The sequence below is a fragment of the Argiope bruennichi genome, chromosome 11 (genome assembly GCF_947563725.1).
Source record: "Argiope bruennichi chromosome 11, qqArgBrue1.1, whole genome shotgun sequence".
Taxonomy (NCBI): Eukaryota; Metazoa; Arthropoda; class Arachnida; order Araneae; family Araneidae; genus Argiope; species Argiope bruennichi.
In genome coordinates, this window is record NC_079161.1 from 3962031 (window position 1) to 3980858 (window position 18828).

The 18828-nt window shown below is 29.4% G+C and overlaps 1 protein-coding gene across 1 annotated transcript in view; it reads left to right on the forward strand.

Moving 5' to 3' along the window:
- Positions 1–1845: 1845 nt before the first annotated feature.
- Positions 1846–18828, forward strand: part of LOC129957218 (bestrophin-2-like) — a 105845-nt gene continuing 88862 nt past the window's right edge. The window contains exon 1 of the mRNA XM_056069442.1: positions 1846–2074. The gene's annotated coding sequence lies outside the window, so the exon portion shown is untranslated. The remainder of the gene's footprint in view (positions 2075–18828) is intronic.

Below are 18828 nucleotides of genomic sequence, written 5' to 3' on the forward strand. Positions count from 1 at the left end.
ATCTGCTTTCCATTTCAAATTTTTACTCGTCTCAGCAAATAAACTCGTCTGCTGCCACTGCATCAGAACCACACTACTTGAAATGAAAGAGTATAGATTCGCCCATATCCAAATTTTATACTGGAATTATTTAATTTTCGAAAACACTATAACATTAATTTTAAAAGACTATCTAACTAATTAACAGAATTTTTAAAAACAATTATTTTATATTTTCATCTCATTTTTGTTTTGAAATACATTACACATTATATTTGATCAAAAATAATATCTAAAGTAAATACTAAAAAATATACATTCTGTCAACATGTTTATATTTCCTTATATCTAGATGAAAATAAGTGCATCGCTCATATGTTAAAAGAAAATATTTTATTTCATTACGAAGTGATCCTCTAACATTGCTATGAACTGTGATTAGTTTTGCCATGAACTGAATTCTCAGATTCAGTTCATGGCAAAGAGCAGTCTCGACTAAGGAACAGAAGGGTTTAGTTTCGAGACCCGATTCCAGTGGTGAACCGTTGTGTAAGAGGGTCTAGTGCACGTTAAATCCGTTGGAGCTAAACGCCCTCCCGCAAGTATGGTGCGGAAGTTTGGAGAGGGTGTGACAGCTTAGATATCGTCCTCGGCATCTGAGAGAGGTTAAAAGTGCGACGTCCGTCCCAAAATATCCCTAGTGTTTCTTTGAAAACGGGATGTTAATATAACTAAACTAAACCAAATTAAATATATTAGCTGCGATGATAAATGACACCATTAATCGCTTTATGCCACTACACAAGCATATGAAACCTCACACAGAGAAGAAACAGAAATAATAAATGATAAAGAACAATAAAATGGACAAAAGTAAAATCTTGCCGAATGCTTGGGCGTTTTTTAAAGTTAAAAGAAAATCATTCGTTTGAGAATCTTGGAATGAATGCTTTAAAAAGACTGAATTCTTTGGAACGTTTGAAAGAAATAAAGACTAAAAACTCTTCATTAATGTCACATTCGCTTAAATTTTATTTCCCGGTGTGAATTCAGTAATTACTGAAAGGCCGCGCGACCAGTTTAAAAGTTCGTAAACCTCTCGGAAACCAATGATGGTACAGCGAAAGAGTAACGAAAATTTTTGTTCAATTGATTACACTTTGCTAATAGAATCTTCCGAAATTCTCTGCAAGCCATCTAGTTATGAACTGCAAATAAATGCGAGATTTTCTATTTCAAACAAAGAATTATAAACTAAGGAGTGAATAACGCAAAATAATTAAGATAAAAATTCTATTTATTAACCAGGTAATAAAACTACGCTTTTAAAAAATGGGGGATTTTTAATTAAATTCTTGAGAGGGGTATTTAATTTTTGACAACATTCCCTACTGCTGTATGTAAGAAATTTGATTCAGTGTATTCAGTCTTTAAATCATTGCTTTTTTTAAATTAAAAAGAAAAAAATAACGAAGGTTATGTACAATCTAATTTTCTGCACATTTATAAAAATGTGATTTTAAAATAATATTTTATGAACATATATTTCCTGAACATGTTGAAAATATTATAAGAATCCTTTCGAAAACACTTTTATCATACAACTTTATTAGCATCAACAATAAACTAAAATTTTCGAAATTTGATCAAATAAACATTTATGAAGAAATATTTCATGATATGTTTCATTAAATGGAAATTTCCGATTTCCGTTTTTCTTTGAACAAAGAGATTAATATCTCAGCGATATCTTTCAAAGCAAAATGTCAAGTCGCAAAGAACGAAAATTTCGAAATTAAAAAGCCAGTTTCGTTTCATAGCGAATAAAACCCTTTCAGTCACAAGCTTTCTCAAAGTTAAATAGAAATATAAATTATGTTTTATACACTGCGGTGTTATGCGTCAAGAAGAAAATTATGACTCGATTCCTTAAAACTCCGATTTAAAAAAAGAGCCCTCGTAGCGTAACCGTGCGGTTAGCAGTGATCGCAGAACGGCGAATGATCGAGTTTGAATCGCTGCTGAGATTTTCGTGGAGGAAGAAGTCAAAAATCGTCTGTCTTCTCAGCTTGAAGGTGTTCTTTTCAAGTTGGAGGTAAGAACATGAACAAAAAAATTCATTTGTTTTTGAAATTCTTTATCTATGGGAGTTGTTTTTCATGTATTGTTTGGGTGAATTCTGATTCGATTTCTTTCTTTTCGTTTGTTTCAATCCTTGCTGTTTTAAAAGTCATTACTGTGAATTCGAAATTTTTTAGAGAGTGCATGTAATTGAGAGGTTTTATTTCCAATAAAAGGGGGAAAGCTAATTTCTTTTATTTATGGGTAAACAGGTTAGCGCAATAAACCATATTTGTTTAAGCAAATTTCAATCATAAAAATTTCACACTTCGATGGCAAATATTCTTCGAAGATAGTAGAACTTCTAAATGTTACAAAAAAAATCAACACAATTTTCTTTTTTCTTTTTTTTTTTCAAAGAAAGTAATAAAACTATAGATTTCGCAAAAAACATCCGAGATTAATATTGTAATTGGAGTTTAATAAAAAGTCAATTTTTTGATTATATTTCCAAATTTATTTTCCATTTTCGAATTTATGAAAGATAAATAAACTGTTTTGCATAATAAATTCTTCTCTTATCTCAATATGAAAATCTGCAACGAATTGAAGGGTATTTTAGTGTATGGAAGAAACAGATAATCCCTAATGAGGTAAATGAATTGATTTCAACCGGAAAAATTTTAAAATGATCATTATTTCTTTTTAGAATATGTTTCAAATGCAAAACATGATTTAGTTTTCAAATACAAAAGCAAAAGAGAAAATCTCTACCTGCGGAGATTGAAGTTTGGTTCAAGTATGATCCACGTTTTCCAAATTCAAAAAACTTTTTAATAAATTTTTAGAAATTTTTATTTTATTTTTCAATGGATATACTTTTTAAAATTATTTCATTCTATTAAATTTTGTTAAGAAAATTGTACTTTTTATAAATAATTTCTTATGCCTTCAAACATTTTATTCAACCTTGTATAAATACTAACTACGATTTTCCCTCGATTTGTAAATCTATTTTCAAAACTAATTTTATTGTTTTCTCTTAAATCAATTTTATTGTTTCTCTATGAGCCTTTTCTGAGAAACAGCATATTCTTTTCTAGAACAAAATGTGTCACCTTTCATCCGTCGAAAAAGAATGTATTACCTTTATTTTTACTCTTTCGAAAAAATAATATAAAAATGATCACAGAAGCCAAATATTTGAATTTGAATATACAATAAACGTTCGCATATCACATGCTCATGAGTCCCGAAAAAATGTCCTTTTTAGAATTTTCTCTAAAAAGGAAGAAGTTAAAAGTTTTCCTCTCTGAAGTTAAAAGGTTGAAATTTAGCATATGATTTTAGCACCAAAACTGTACATTTTCTACAAAATTTGGATAATCTGTTTGCCTGTCCAACGGTGTGCATATAATAGCTATAGCTGAAAACTACGAAAGAGATACATTCTGATATTTGATTTTATCAAATATCGGAAATTATACCAAATTATTTGATTTTATCCATTTATTCTGGATTATGGCCGAAGTTCAAAGTTTTGATAAAATCTTCAAAATAATTGATAATTTTTCTATTTTTCTATTCAATTGCATGCAAACCTATATTATATACATATATATGCTATTTAAATTATCTTACTTAAATTCTGTTTATTGTGTGCATGAATTTTCCAAAGCAAACAATAATATATTGCCAAATCAAGAAGATAAGTAAAACTGCAGAATGATGGCATAAAGCATAAAATTTTTAACCAATTTTTAAAAAAATCTTTGAATTTTATGCATAATCATTTTTATATAGCGTATAAAATGCAACGGCAACCTTAAAACAAGATCATTAACAGTATGAAACGAAACATGGTAGCATGATGTGTAATGGTTTGAAGCGTGTCATTTATTTTTCAAATTTGCTTTCAAAATACAGCAACAATAGTATGCGCAAAAAATACCTTAACGATTCATTGAATGTCATTCGATATTAAATATTTTTATAACTGTATTATTTTAAATGCATTGAGTTTAAATCCAACAAATAAAACAACAGCACTGATCACATACAGATATTTTTTTACAGACATAATGCGAAAAACACATTTTTGCCACGATGTCTATTTGAGACAAAGATATCTCAAAACTCGCTTTGATCTAGATAGATGAACTTTGGTATATTGTCTTTAGACTAAATGTGATGATTTCTGTCAAATTTTGAGCAAAATTGGTTCAGAGGTAGTCTGTCTACCGGGACGTTCAAATACCAGTTAGCACGGTAATTTCAAAACGAAGAGAGCTAAATAGGTAAAATTCGGTACACAGATTTAACATCTATAGTGTATACAATATTAAATTTTGAACGGTTAACATTCTGCCGGTCTGTACTTTAAGAAGTATGTAAACGTGATGATTCAAAAACCCAATGACTTAAAAGTATCCAATTTGGTATGTCACTTTGTGACGACAAGTGTTATTCTGTGTCAAATTTTTTGTTTCAATCGACATGGAGAGACATGTCTAAAAACAAATTCGATTTTTTGGATACTATTAACCGCGTGCTAGGGATTAATTGCGAAAACACTTGCCAAATATCATGCGATAGATTCAGTATAAATGCTATACCCACGTCGATGATTAATACTTCGTAACTATTATACACCAATGCCAGACAAAGCGTTTTTTGAGATAACACTTCTGTTGGAGAGTGCGGGAGAAAGTCTTAAGGAGACTGATTTTTTTTTTTTTTTTTTTTTTTTTTTGCTCAAGAATAATTAAAGCAATCGCATCGATTTTTCACCATCTCATTATCATATCGCACTTAGTTATATAAAGTATCGTAATTAAATATTTTGAAAACTAATTTTTTAAAATAAAATGTTAAATGTAAAAAAAAAAACTGCACGAAAATGAAAATGTTATCAGAAAAAAGTAAGTTATTTTGCAAATTGTGCAAAAATAGCTTTTGCATGATATTTTTTTTTTTTGAAATTATTGAAAAAAAATGTTAACATTTTGGTTATTTTTTACTAAAATATTCAAGAAATATTCAGGAGCCAATTTTATTAACTAAACTCTATAGTCTACCCTACAGTACGTTTTGAATGATTATCTTATTAATCTAACGACACCAAGAAATTTTAAAGACAATTAACAAGCCCATAACCATTATCATGAATATATATATATATATATATATATATATATATATATATATATATATATATATATATATATATATATATATATATATATATATATATATATATATATATATATATATATACATATATATATATATATATATATATATATATATATATATATATATATACTAGCCGCCTTTGGCGACCAGCTGGTTCGCCAATCTTAATGTACGTTAAAATTTTAATAATTAAATATTTTATGGAACTCCCATTTTAATTGCTTCTTCATTAAAATATTTTAAAACTTCAAATTTTAATAGTCATATAATTTACTCATATTATTATAAAGGCCTTCAGCCATAACGTAATATGTATCTCTCTCATTTTCTGTTAGCTCCCGTAGAATTTATGCTTTAAATTAAAGTGGAAATGATTAAACTGCAATAAATATAATAATATTTTTTTTTACTGAAACAAAGCATTTTTTTTTTAAATATGAGTACTGAAAACAGAGTCGCTGAGTATTTAAACCTTATGGCCACTAAAGAATATTTTTCTTAATTTATATAATATCTCATGAAGTTTTCAACAAAATTTTCTCAGATTCATCATAAACAGATCGTTTAATTAACAATGTTTAGTTTCAAATGCATCAAACACTAAAAAAATAAACAGAATCGTTTGAAATAATCTGTCGGAAACATATTAAACCATCAAAACCAAATCCGCATCCGTTGAAAATATTTGTCAACAATAAGAAAACAATGCGCATGCGTGAATTTTCAACGCCAATTATGCTAAAGCAAATGCGCGAATTTTCTTCTCCAGTTTGGGTAACGCTATGCACATTAGAAATTTTTAATTTCCTTTATTTTGCTTTATTTTAATTCGAAGTACTTCAGAATGAATCTGAAAGATCGATTCATTAACAATGTTTAATTTTAAATGTATCAAACATTAAGAAAATGAATAGAATCGTTTCAAATAATCAGCCGAAAAATCGTAAGCCTAGCTTCATGACTGTTGGGGAAAAAAACTGAAGCCGTACTCATTTGGCGATGTGAAAAATGAAAAGACTTTTTTGGCGGGAAAGTTAGTTTTTAATTAATAATTAAAATTCTAATTAAAAATTCAAAAAAAGGGCTATCCTATCTTTTAAGTTAGATCAAACTGCACACGGTGTGCAAATTTGATTAAAATCGGTTAAGTAGTTTAGGAGTCCATCGCGGACAAACAACGTGACATGTAATTTATATATATTAAGATATATATATATATATATATATATATATATATATATATATATCCTTCTCTTTTGGAATTGAAAATATAACTGCATAATGTGTGTACATGTGTAGCATTAATATTCTTAATTATAATTGAAACTAGATGATTCACCGCGCATTTCTAGGGCTGAAAATATTTTATGGCTATTTTTAACGATATTTATAATATAATAGTGCAAAACGCATTTTACATAAAATTATTATAGAATGGAAATCCTTTTATCGACTACAACTGTATTTAAATATAATAGTTTCATTGAACGATTTTTAAATCTCTTTTCGAAAAGTAACTTTTTTCCATGAGTTATTCATTAGTTTTAAGAAATGATACAAAATTTAATGAATCATTTTAAATAACAACCCGATAAATATAATGATTGAAAATAACTATAGTACTTTCATAGAAATAGAAACCAGAAAAAGTAGTTTTTGGGGTATGGAAACAGTTTTTAATTTGTAAAAAATAAATTATTTAATTAATTATTGAGAAATCATCGCAAAAGTATATATTTATGCTTCACTGTGTTTATAACCAAATTTAATTATCTAAAGTTTTGTATTTTTAACAATTTCGTTCACATTGACGGGATTGCGCAGATAATCAATTCAAGGCGTAGGCGCGAGATCGGATTCAGATGCTGAGGGCGAAACCCTATGCAAAATTTCATCATTCTGTGTTTTTGATTTACAATGCCTGCGGATGTTCAGACAGACTGATTTTCCTTGGATGGATCTCCCAAAATATTTGGAAGATATTTGAAACTCTGGAGTGAAGAGCACATCTGAAATATCACTAGCTGAAACTTTTGAGTTTGCAAGTTATCCAGTTTTCAGAGGAATAAAGAAAAAAAGGGAATGTTTCAAAGGTAGGAATTATCAAAAGTATAGAGATCAAATATTTTGACGTTTCGAATATTCCTTTTGTTGGATTCGCATACGAGAATATAATTTTCTACGTGATTACAACTATTCGTCGAATAAAATGTGCAAAACAAACGTAAAAATGTAGTCGACAATCGAAACTGTTATTACCTGATGAAGCGAGCGAGAAAGAAACGCCACTTCTTACGCATCTTGGAACCCTTTCACGGTATTGTTACGGAATTTATGACGTTAAATATTTCACGCAATATTTTAATACACATTATTGTACTGAAAGAAAGGAATATGATTTATTTCTACGAAGTTTTAAGAGAATTTTGATTCTTAGATTTAAACAAATTCCAGTGAAATATCTACCTCTGATATTGAGACGCAAGTTTAAAAAATTAAATATCAGTTTGTACAAATAATAATATTTTCAACTGATTCCATTGCGTCTTTCAAAGAAGAATATCTTCGTGTTTTTTCATCATAACTTAAATTTGCATACTATTTATTCTATTAATTTATCAATTGTGAATAAAACCAATGTCAAGATATCCGTATCATCGTTCCTATACCCCATGAAAATAGTCTCAAGCCGCTGTAGCCCAGTGGTAAAGACTTCGGGACTGGAGGATTCTAATTTCGTCACCCGATTTCACCGAAGAAGCTTTATGTAACCTAGTGTGGTGCGGGTTAAATCTATCGGGACCAAATATCCTTCCTCTGATGTCGCACGGAAGTTTGGAGAGGCAGGACGTGTCAGTTCAGGTGTCTTCCTCGTGATCTGTTCGCGGTTCAAAATGACGAGGTCCGCCACAAAATAGTCTTAATGTTGCTTTAAAAGAGACGTTAAAGCAGGGATGGGCAAACTACGGCCCGAGGATAGAATTTTAATTGGTATGTGGCCATTTTAAGCCCGCATTGGAAAAAGCAATTGCCCCAAAAAATGTGTAAGAGAAACGACACAGCAAAAAACAGTGTACAAACATTAATGATTTATTTTTAGCAAATTAAGTAACATATAAAATCTTTTGTTTTTACTTATCCTAAATTCCCAAATAAATTGCATCAAGTAGTCAAAATGATGATCCTGATGTATTCCTTGTTTGTTACGCATAAACCTTTTTGTTAAGGACCAAAAACTCTCGATATTCTGCGTATGAATATTTACATCGTCTGGGCTTACAAAATTTTTGGAATGGTTAATTTGTTGGTGACCAAAATCTTCGTTATTAGAGAGAGCGCTTCTATAAGCACGCCACTCATCTGTTATTATTGTAGTCCCAGGACGAACATATTAATCTAAATTATCGGCATTGTTTTAGTATTTCTATTGCTTACAGGCACAAGAAACGACTTTTTACTTGCCTTTGTAGTTACCCGACCTCTATTATATTTTCTTTTTAAAAAAAACTTTTGTCTAACTCAATGATTTTATGCCTTCCATCTTACAGTTAGGCCACCCTGCTTGTCATTATTACTTATTATGTAATGTACTATTACGTCTCTTATTTTCTCACTATATTCTCCGACTGTTTTTCTACTGATATCTGTCTCATATGCCATATCTGAACATATGCCACGTTTAATATATTTGTATATAATAATGACAACTTGTTTTAGGCTATGTTTAAAGCCTTTAATAAAGGAACCCGATCGAATCGATCGGGAAGCGGTGCAAGGTTTCTTACAGTTCCAAGCAAATCCGTCAACATTTTTTTGTTTGTTTCATGAGAACCAAATGTGGATTACCAACATACCGCTTGCACCTCATTTCATTTGCTATTAATCTAGCACGGGCCAGGAAAATAATCTGACTATTTGTATTAAAAAATCATTTATATTATTTTCATTGATTTTTAATTTATATATATATTTTTCTGCGTACCTTTCGTCTTCTTTTATAATTTGAACTTGTGAAACTTTTACCATTTTTGGGGGGTAAATTTTGTTTCCAATGCGGGTTTAAAACTGCCACATACTTTTTAATTTGCCGGCCCGATGGAAAGTAAAAGAAATATTTATTTTATATTTTATATCCATCTTCTTTTCTACATTGTTAAATATTATTATTTTTTCTCTTTTTTCAAAGGACTGATGATCTTTTTACTTTCTCTACTTTTGTTCTACAAAACATAAATCTTCAAAAATATCAAGCACAGTCAGCTTTCAATCGGTAAAGTGTTAAAAGCGGAAGTTCTTTGTTAGTTATTGCTATAGACTGGCGCCAACAAACGTTATCTCTTACAGAATGGCTTTCGGATTTTGCATTTTTCACAGATCTTCTTTGTCATATGAACAACTTGAATGTCAAGATGCAAGGGAAAAATCAATTTATCGATGATATCTGGGCCCATCTCAAAGCTTTTAAACTAAAACTTAATCTGTTTGCTGAGCAACTAGCTAAGAACGACTTTTCTCATTTCTCGAGGTTAAATTCAATACCCTCAGTAAATAAAGAGAAGCTTAAGAATTATGAAGATTGCTTAAAAAAAGTGCATTTTGAGTTCTAATGTAGATTTCAATATTTCAGTGTCATTCAAATAGAATTGGATATTTTTACCATGCTTGTGAAGTAGTGATCTCAGATTTGCAGCTTGAATTAATTGAGTTGCAATCTAACAATCATCTCAAGCAGTTGTTTCTAAATATGCAAAAGTTATTTTACAAATCTTTATGGAAAGTAAGTTTTCCAAATTTAATATATCACGCCAAGAAAATCAGTGCTATGTTTGTTTCATCTTATATATGTGAAATAGTGTTTTCATCTATGAAACTTAGAAAGAATAATTTCAGAAGTAGACTGACAGATGAGCATTTAGCCCCGTTCCTTAGAAGCAGTACATCTCACTTCGAACCTCAATACAAGGAACTTTTGAAAATGAAATAGCAATTTCATTCATCTCATTAACATATTTAAATTGTAGCACGTGTATATTGTTTTTCTCATTTTCAAAAATTTATCCAATTTTTTTTTCGCCATTTTTTTTTTTTTTCTATTTTTGGCCCGCGACCGAAAAAGTTTGCCCATCCCTGGGTTAAGTTAAATGAACTAAATTTGAAAGTGATCTCTGTTCCCAGGAAATGCCAGCTTTCCTTTTTGACTGTAAAAAAAAATTTGCGAGCTTTAGATGCAATTTTTATTTGTCATTTTCAATGAATGAATTTTTTTGGGTAGCGCACTAATACTACGCAACCACCAATCGCTGATTTGATTTGATAATATTTGTTCTGTATATTTTGACACATAGGGTAAGTTGCGACGCTCATAACTGTCTTGGTGTGTTTTAGAATAAACAAGAGATAATATCGTGATTTGTAACACTTATTTTGGCTCCTGATCACCATAACCAACTAATTTTGGAGATAATATTTTTGAAATGATGATAACCTACTCTTTATTGAATCGACACTCATTAAACCGCCTATTCCCAACACTCCAAAGTACAGAATTTTGCTGTTTTTCAATAAAAATATATTCAATTTCATGAAACACCGATCATAAGCTATCATAACTATTTGATATCCTTAATTTGGTATAATTTATAATTATTCTATTCCTAATTTTTCAGTGGGAGAAATTGGGAAATAAATCTTTTTAAAAATAGGAATGACTGAATATTATGAGACTAGAGAAACAAATAACTAATAACTACGACTTGGAAAAACACTTTATAATCAGTATGGACTAGTAGTGCAATTTAGTAGCAGAAAGCATAGATTTCAAGTAGGATGTTCAATTTTGTATTCTATTCATTTTTCTGGTATTGAAAAAGTCTATTCAAACTATAAGATTTAGTAGAATAGCTTATACCAGACTCTGGGTAATCGCCAACTATCATTAACCACCAACCAATTTTAGTCAAATAGATGTTTTTGAAGCCCATCACATTCATTTGATTATCATTGATTCCATCATTCCCTTAGGCCAGGGATGACGAACCAATGGCACGCGAGCCATTGATGGCTCACGACACAATATTTTGGGCATGCCGCCGATCAAAACGATCTGCATTTTAGTTCAAAATAACAAAGTTCGCTATGAAGTATTACGAACAAATGCGAGTGCTCGCTCGCGGTGCGCATATTCCCATTCCCTAGCATCGTGTGCTAAGAATGGTTTAACATCTCTTGATAATGTAATGGCGTTAATCACAAAAATAGTCAACCTCATATCGTCGCAGGCTTTAAATAAGCGAAAGTTTGATGCTTTGCTGGATGAAGTCAACTCGGTGCGTAATGGCTTAATGGTATAATAATTTTCACTGGTTGAGCCGCGGGATCGTACTTCAAACATTTGTTGATTGCTTAGAAGAAATCGGACTGTTTCAGCAAAATGATGGGCAAATACCTACTGTCGTTGGATGTTATGTGGCTTTCAAAATGGATGTTGTTTACAGACGTATGCCAACATTTCAATGAATTGAGCATGAAGCTTAAAGGCACGTATAAAACAATTATCGCCATGATGGATCTCATTCGCTGCATGTTTTCAGAAACAATATTATTACAAGAACTTCCCAAACTTGAAAAAAAAAATATCAAAGATTTAGAAGTAAATGAAAGACCAGACGAAGAAAAAGTTATTGAAGAAGTTATTTCCGTAATTGATTCTTCAATTAAGGAATTTTCAGCGAGATTATCTCAATTCAAAGATTTATTGGAAACGCTCAAGTTCATTACTACTTCATTTCATAAACTAAACATATTCTAATTCGATTGGAAATTAAAAAAATTGAAATACAGCTGATTGATTTTCAGTCTAGTTCAAAATGGATTCAAAAATTTATTGAAACAAGAAAAAAGTTTAAACAGAAAGATTAATAAGGAATATAAGTAAAAATGCCAGTAACGAAATATTGGAAACATGGAATTTTTCACCTACCTCTGGCTGCGAGTCATTATTTTAAGAGATGAATAACATTAAAGACTCGCTTAGAAACCGTTTCGCAGATGACTCCAATTCAGCGTGCATTCTGCTAAAAATAACATCTTACAATCCTAATATAAGTTATTTGTCATCCTATCTGCAGCAGCAGAAGTCACACTAATGTTACTTTAACTTTAATTACACGTATAACTAAAAACTTTATTACTATACAGTGCAAAATACATCTTTTCGTAGTAAATAAAGAGTTTTGAGTTGTTAATATTTAGTTTATTATTTTCCTGATTATGACAAATCAAAACTATTTGACGGCATGTATGTACCTCATTAAACATTTCTTTAGAAAAAAATGGCACGTTGATCCATAAAGGTTCGCCACCCCTGCCTTAGACTTACGAATCCCCATCCTCCATTCTGGTACCTTCAACTTAAAAGTCTTAAAAGTACAATGAAAACGCTTGAAACTATGGATATTTTTTGAAAAATTAATCCTGATTCGAATTACTTAATCCAATGTCACCATTTCCATTTCAAAAACAATTAAAATCATTCTCTTCACATTTTTCCTCAGTGTATGTTTTTTTGTTGTTGTTGTTGTTTTCTTTCTTTCTCTCATGTTGTTGTTTTCTTCATCAGTTTTCATGTTTTCTGTCATATTTAACATGAAACCGAATAAAATCCTTATTGTAATCAACTTTCAACTATGAAAGGCATTGTGAATGCAGATCATATGGCAGTTTCCGTAAAATTGTCAGCTCCTAATTTGACATAAAATAATAGAACGTCATTCATCAGATGGGATGTTACCGGATTACTAGATTTAACATCTCTTATTCTTTTCTTTCCAATTGCATGAAAAATACATTTTTTTTTAAGTTTAAAAGCTTGTTCTTAATTGCCTCAGAGGAAAATTGTCGGTGAAAATAAAAACCACTATCCCGTTTCTCAGGAGAATGTCCAAAAATGAAAATTGAATATTAACTCGTAACTGTTCAGGTCCGAGAAATATAGAACTAAACAATTTCCCTGGAAAGCAACAGATGTCGGAATGAACAATGACACTTATAAAAGTTTCGATTTCATTTTTTCACACGGTGTCATTTAAGAGAAACATTAGATAATAACAATGAAGAGAGCGGAAAACTGTTGTTCGTATCATAAATACCTTATTAAAAGCGCGTGCTTCACTGGTAAACTGTAATCACCGTCTCCGATCACTTTTTGCTAACAAATACTCTTTCTGATCCTAATTTGAATATTATTTACAAACGTCGAAGTATAAAGAAGACTTCAGTGAAGATTTCGAGATAATAAATAAAAATTCTTTTTTAATGAAAAATATGATAAGTTTTATCTCCTGAGAAACACCACGAATATCTTTTGGTATGTACTAAAAACTACAAATTTAAAATTATAATTCAATTGGAAAATTTTTCTTCTCATTTTAAAGTAACTGAGCTGCTCTCAATATAGTGGAGTTATAATATTCTAATGTAATTTAGTTTCGAGCTTTATTCTATATTTTTATATCCATCGACATTTTTTCTAAAAAGGCATAAGATGCGATTTCTAAATCAAAAATTTTCTAAGAAACTTAAAATATTTTATTGTTCCTTTTCTAATCTGGAAAATTAAAATATTTGAAATTATTATTAGATTAAAATATTTTAAATTGTTTTTTTTTTCACATACCTCCATACAAAAAAAATGTAAAAGAATTTTATATAAAGAAGAAATATCTAGTCGAAATATTTTGTTTGATATTTTTCAAACTTGATAATCAATTTGTTGATTAATATTAATTGTTATTTCTATTCCAATTACAAAAATTCTTTTAAGGAACTTTTAAGAAATTCCGAGAAAAATGGATTACAAGATTTCGTATTATTTATAAAATATTTATAAAACAAAGATGAAAAACAATATCAATAATAAAAACAAGTTGTTTTAAAAACAGGCTTTTATTTGTTTATTAAATATGAGAAATGTTTTTATCAAAATTCCTGAACCCAAATGAAAACATCGAGTTATGAGACTTAAAAAATAATGGATGAGGAAATTATAATATAATGACTATGATAAGAAAAAAAAGTTCTAAACATTCATTGAAAAGAAATATATATTATGAAGGTGATTAGATTTTTGAGCCAAAACCAATATATTAATAAATAACCATGAAGTATTTCTTCAATAATTTATGATTTTGCGTTTTAATTTTGGCTACCAATTTTTCGCCTTTGAAAAAATGCACTTTTTAGTACATTAATTAAAATGTGTTTTCTAAAAAAAAATACTTTAATGACAGGATATGAATAAGTTTTGAAATCACTATGAACCGGTTAAAAAGAGTTCTGCCTTTGTTGCAACAACAATAGGGGAAGAAACTGAGCACAAAACAGAAAGAAACTTTAACTGTTGGTTATATTCATCAATAATTCACTGAGATTTTTCTCAGCCATAGAGGCAGCATCCCCATTTCATTACTGCATGAATCTTTCTCTGTAGGCACCTTCAAATCCTGGATTGTTTCCCGCAGAGGCGGCATATCACCAAGAACTTATAATAGAAAATGTAACTAGCCACATAGCGAATATGCTTTTAACTGATCTTCATCTTATTGCCTTTACAATAACCCAAACAAACGACGTAATTCTTCTATCTACTTTCTCACAGTATTGTTCATACTGTCAGCCATTTTGATTTTCTGCTTTCATGATTTGGCATCCTTGGCGATGAGAAAAAGGCACACTTAAGTAGATTTCTATTCATACTACTATCGAAGAAGCATCGATGAAATGGATTACAACATGGAGAGAGTCATATGCACAAGGGAAATCGCCTAGAACGGTTATAGTTTATACGAAACAAAATGTTCTGCATCCACTTATATTATGTTTCAATTTTTTTTTTCTTTCAATCGTTGCTTTTCAGAAAGTAAGAGACAAATATATGGCTATTTATAACATCTATCAAATTACATGCTGTGTTCTCATTTCATCAGAATGGTGTAAATTCTACCTTAACGTATGTGACTGCTATAAGATAGAATTTACGAAGCCCCTTGATAAAAATTTTAATAAATCTTCCAAAAAGTTTAAAATTTTGAATTTTTAAATTAAATATATTGAAAACAATGCCTAGGAAAATAAAAAAATAAATCATTAGGAAACCAAACATATTTTGAAAAATTGAAAGAAATACAGTTTATTTCGCAAAAAAGTATAAAATCAAAACCATCTTAAGTTTATCAAATAATTTATGCAAAATCTTGCAGAAAAGAAATATATTATCTAATTCCGAATTAAAAAATATATTGCATTTCTAGATGGTCTTTAAATACTGGAATTCGACTGTTAAATAACTATAAATTTTCAATGTTTTTCCATATTATAACAATTTTTTAAATGAACGGATTGCTTATTCTGTACTTAATTAATTGCAGAATATTTTAAGAAATTATCATATGAAAAATGGAACGAAAAATATGCATTAGTATTTAATGGATGAGGTTTCTCCGATTTTATCAAAATTTAGATTGTGAGAGAATAGCGTTTAAAAAGTATAAATTAGTATAAAGCATTTGCACTTTCAATATAAGCCTGAAAATAATTTCACAAAGAATGAACTTAGTAAAAAAGAAAATTGTTCTGAATAAAAGAATATTCTATTTATTCGAAAAAAATCTTTTCAAAATAGTCGCCTCTTTTTCTGAAGGAAACGGTGGAATCGAAGGTACATGTAAAAAATGTTTCATTTAGAAACTGAAACCGATACTTATTGGATATATGTTGTGTTTATGGCTAAGTAGGAGTCATATTGAGTAATTATTAAAAACGCAGAAGAAATTTAAATCTTTGTCTTATATTTCATGTCAATTTTTTCACTTAATGTACAAGAAAGCTTCAGCCTACTGTAGTCAGTGCAACTTTTTTGAGCCTTGTAATATTTAAAACAAATAAAATATCAAGAGTTATATTTAAATTAGTTCTCAAATTCTATTAGCGCTGTAAAAAAAAATCTTATTAATAGGTTGTTCGTCTTTAAAATTTACAATTAAACTGAATTTTTAACAGAGAGTGACAGAGAAGAACTCTAATCTGCAGTTCAAAAATGATAAATTGAAGAATTCGTTATGAAAAAAAAAATCCTTATTTCTTTTTTCAGTTATTTTTTCCCAAGATAAATTTTTATTAGAAACATCTGAAAATCTTGATATTTTATTTATCCACTTTTTAAAGGTAAGAGTATCAAACTTTTGACCCACAACGAATATCTTTCTGCCTCATCAAAATAATTGCTTGCAACAAAATTTTTAATGGAAATTTCGTCTTTTAATTTTTAAAATTCTCTGTTGTACTCCTTCCTCATAATTATTAATAACAAAACGCTACCTTCGTGAAAGATCAATGACTGCTCATAAAATCTTACCGTTTTCCTCGCCAATAGCAAATATTTTAATAGTTGATAATAAAATATCTACAGCTGCCACTCATTTACTACTGAAGTAGGGAAATTTTTCCCTGTTTGAAAATACTCATCTGTACGAGCAATTGTTTTCACTTATAAAAATAATTGCCTGTCTGATCCAGAATGACTTACTTGGATTCGCTTTGTAAGAAATCACAAGACAAGATATACCTCCATGTAAGAAAAATGATAGCAGATAAATGTTTGGAAGAAACCATTCACTTTGTCTTTTTTTACCTTTTACTTTACAGTATGCTTCTTTATATAAAGTTTTTGAAGTAAATCTTTTTTTTTAAATTGGTCTACATCCTTATGAAATAAGACCTTTTATTGGTTGGCCCGTGCATAATATGCTTGTGCTGTAGGAAGTTCGATATATTAACGATTTTTTCGGGGTAAGATTGAATTTTCGACACTTGGAATGACGAAATGGCAGTGTTGGTTTTGTTTATTGAGGAAAATCAGATGAAAAAAAATGTAATCGAGTTTCTTATGATCGAAATACATTGGCCTTCACCCCCATCATTCCTCACACAAAATGGCTTGTAGATGAAATGGAACCAACAGTTACGTCTCATTTTAAAACAGTCTGAATTAAATAGAGAAGAAACTATGACTATATGTTTTCATTTAAAAGTAATCATTTGCGATGTTTTTGAAAATTTAAAAAAAGAGATTTGAACCTCCATCTCTTTAATATTTTTTAAATTTAATTAATCTATCTTTATTTTAACTTCTATATAACTATTATAATAACTTCAGTAACTCTACGTTCAATAGTTGCTTATAAAAAATCATGAATTTACAGATAGTATTCATCCTATTAGCATTTTCATATCAAAAGAATCAACTAACGAGTATCATTTTTGGAGATGCGGGACTTTTTTAAACAACCAAATAATTTGAATGGGATTTTAAATAAACTAACAACAATATCCTTTTTTCGACTACGAAATAAGTGAGGAATGACTTTATATGCCGAGTTTTTTTTTTTTTTTTCTGTTTGGGGGAAAAACCACCTTTAATCGCCGAGCTGTCATATCAAACCATCTCATGCTATCATACATTTCAGAAGAAGCACACCTTTGTAAAAAGTATAGACCTTTATAAGGATTCTAACAATTTCAAAATTGTTCTGAGATTTATTATAAAAAAAATATAATATCCCAAAACATAACTTATAATGTAGGCTTCATTTATATATCTTGATTGCATTAGACGTTATATTTTATGTATAGCGATATCTGACCACGCCATTTATGGAAAGAATATCTATTCTTCTTTCTGCCAGATTAATAATTCATTGCAGTACTTGTTCAAAACTAGAATTCTTTCTAATATTTATCCAGTTGAAAGATCTTATTTCATAGGTATATCTGAAATTTTTAATTTAGCAGTTTGATAAGAGAATCCTATTTGTATTACTAAAATGTTTGCCAAAGCTAAATTGGCAAATGATTCAATAAATGACTAAAAAGCTGATTGACTTATTCATTAAAAAAAATATTAATAAAACATTTTAATATTTATATTTGGACTACTTTAATGAAAATTTACATTCAAAATCTACACTGAAAAGAACATACTTACAAGATCCAGAATCACTGATATGCTGAAATTTCATTGATACCGGGTTTCAAATCTAGAATCTTGGATTCTCTATAACGAAAGTAAAACTCTAAACCAAAGAAGCTCCATTCAGTATTCAAGTTAATGAAGTGAGAGGGACGAATAAAAGAAAGAATCCGGAAATTAAATCGTTTAAGGAACGAATGATGACAGGCAGTGAATAAGTTATGTTCATCCTCCACTTTTTCGCACTTCTGTAACATTTGGTGCCACCTGTTGTTCGTAGTAAAATAAAGGAAAGCAAATATGCATTATTAATATCTTCACTTAAACTTCTTTTCACTTCTTATGATTAAAACCTAATTCTGTATTTTTTTTAATCTCAAAATCCCATACCAAATTTCATTTTTCTATATTGCAGCGTTTACAGACATTCATATATTGTGCATAGATGATAAGCGATTATTGTTAAAACGGATTTGACCTACTTTTGACACATTGGTTTGCATTGCGTCCATATCACACGGACGATTAGACAAACTTTCCTTCGATTCATTTTGTTCAGAATTTTTAAA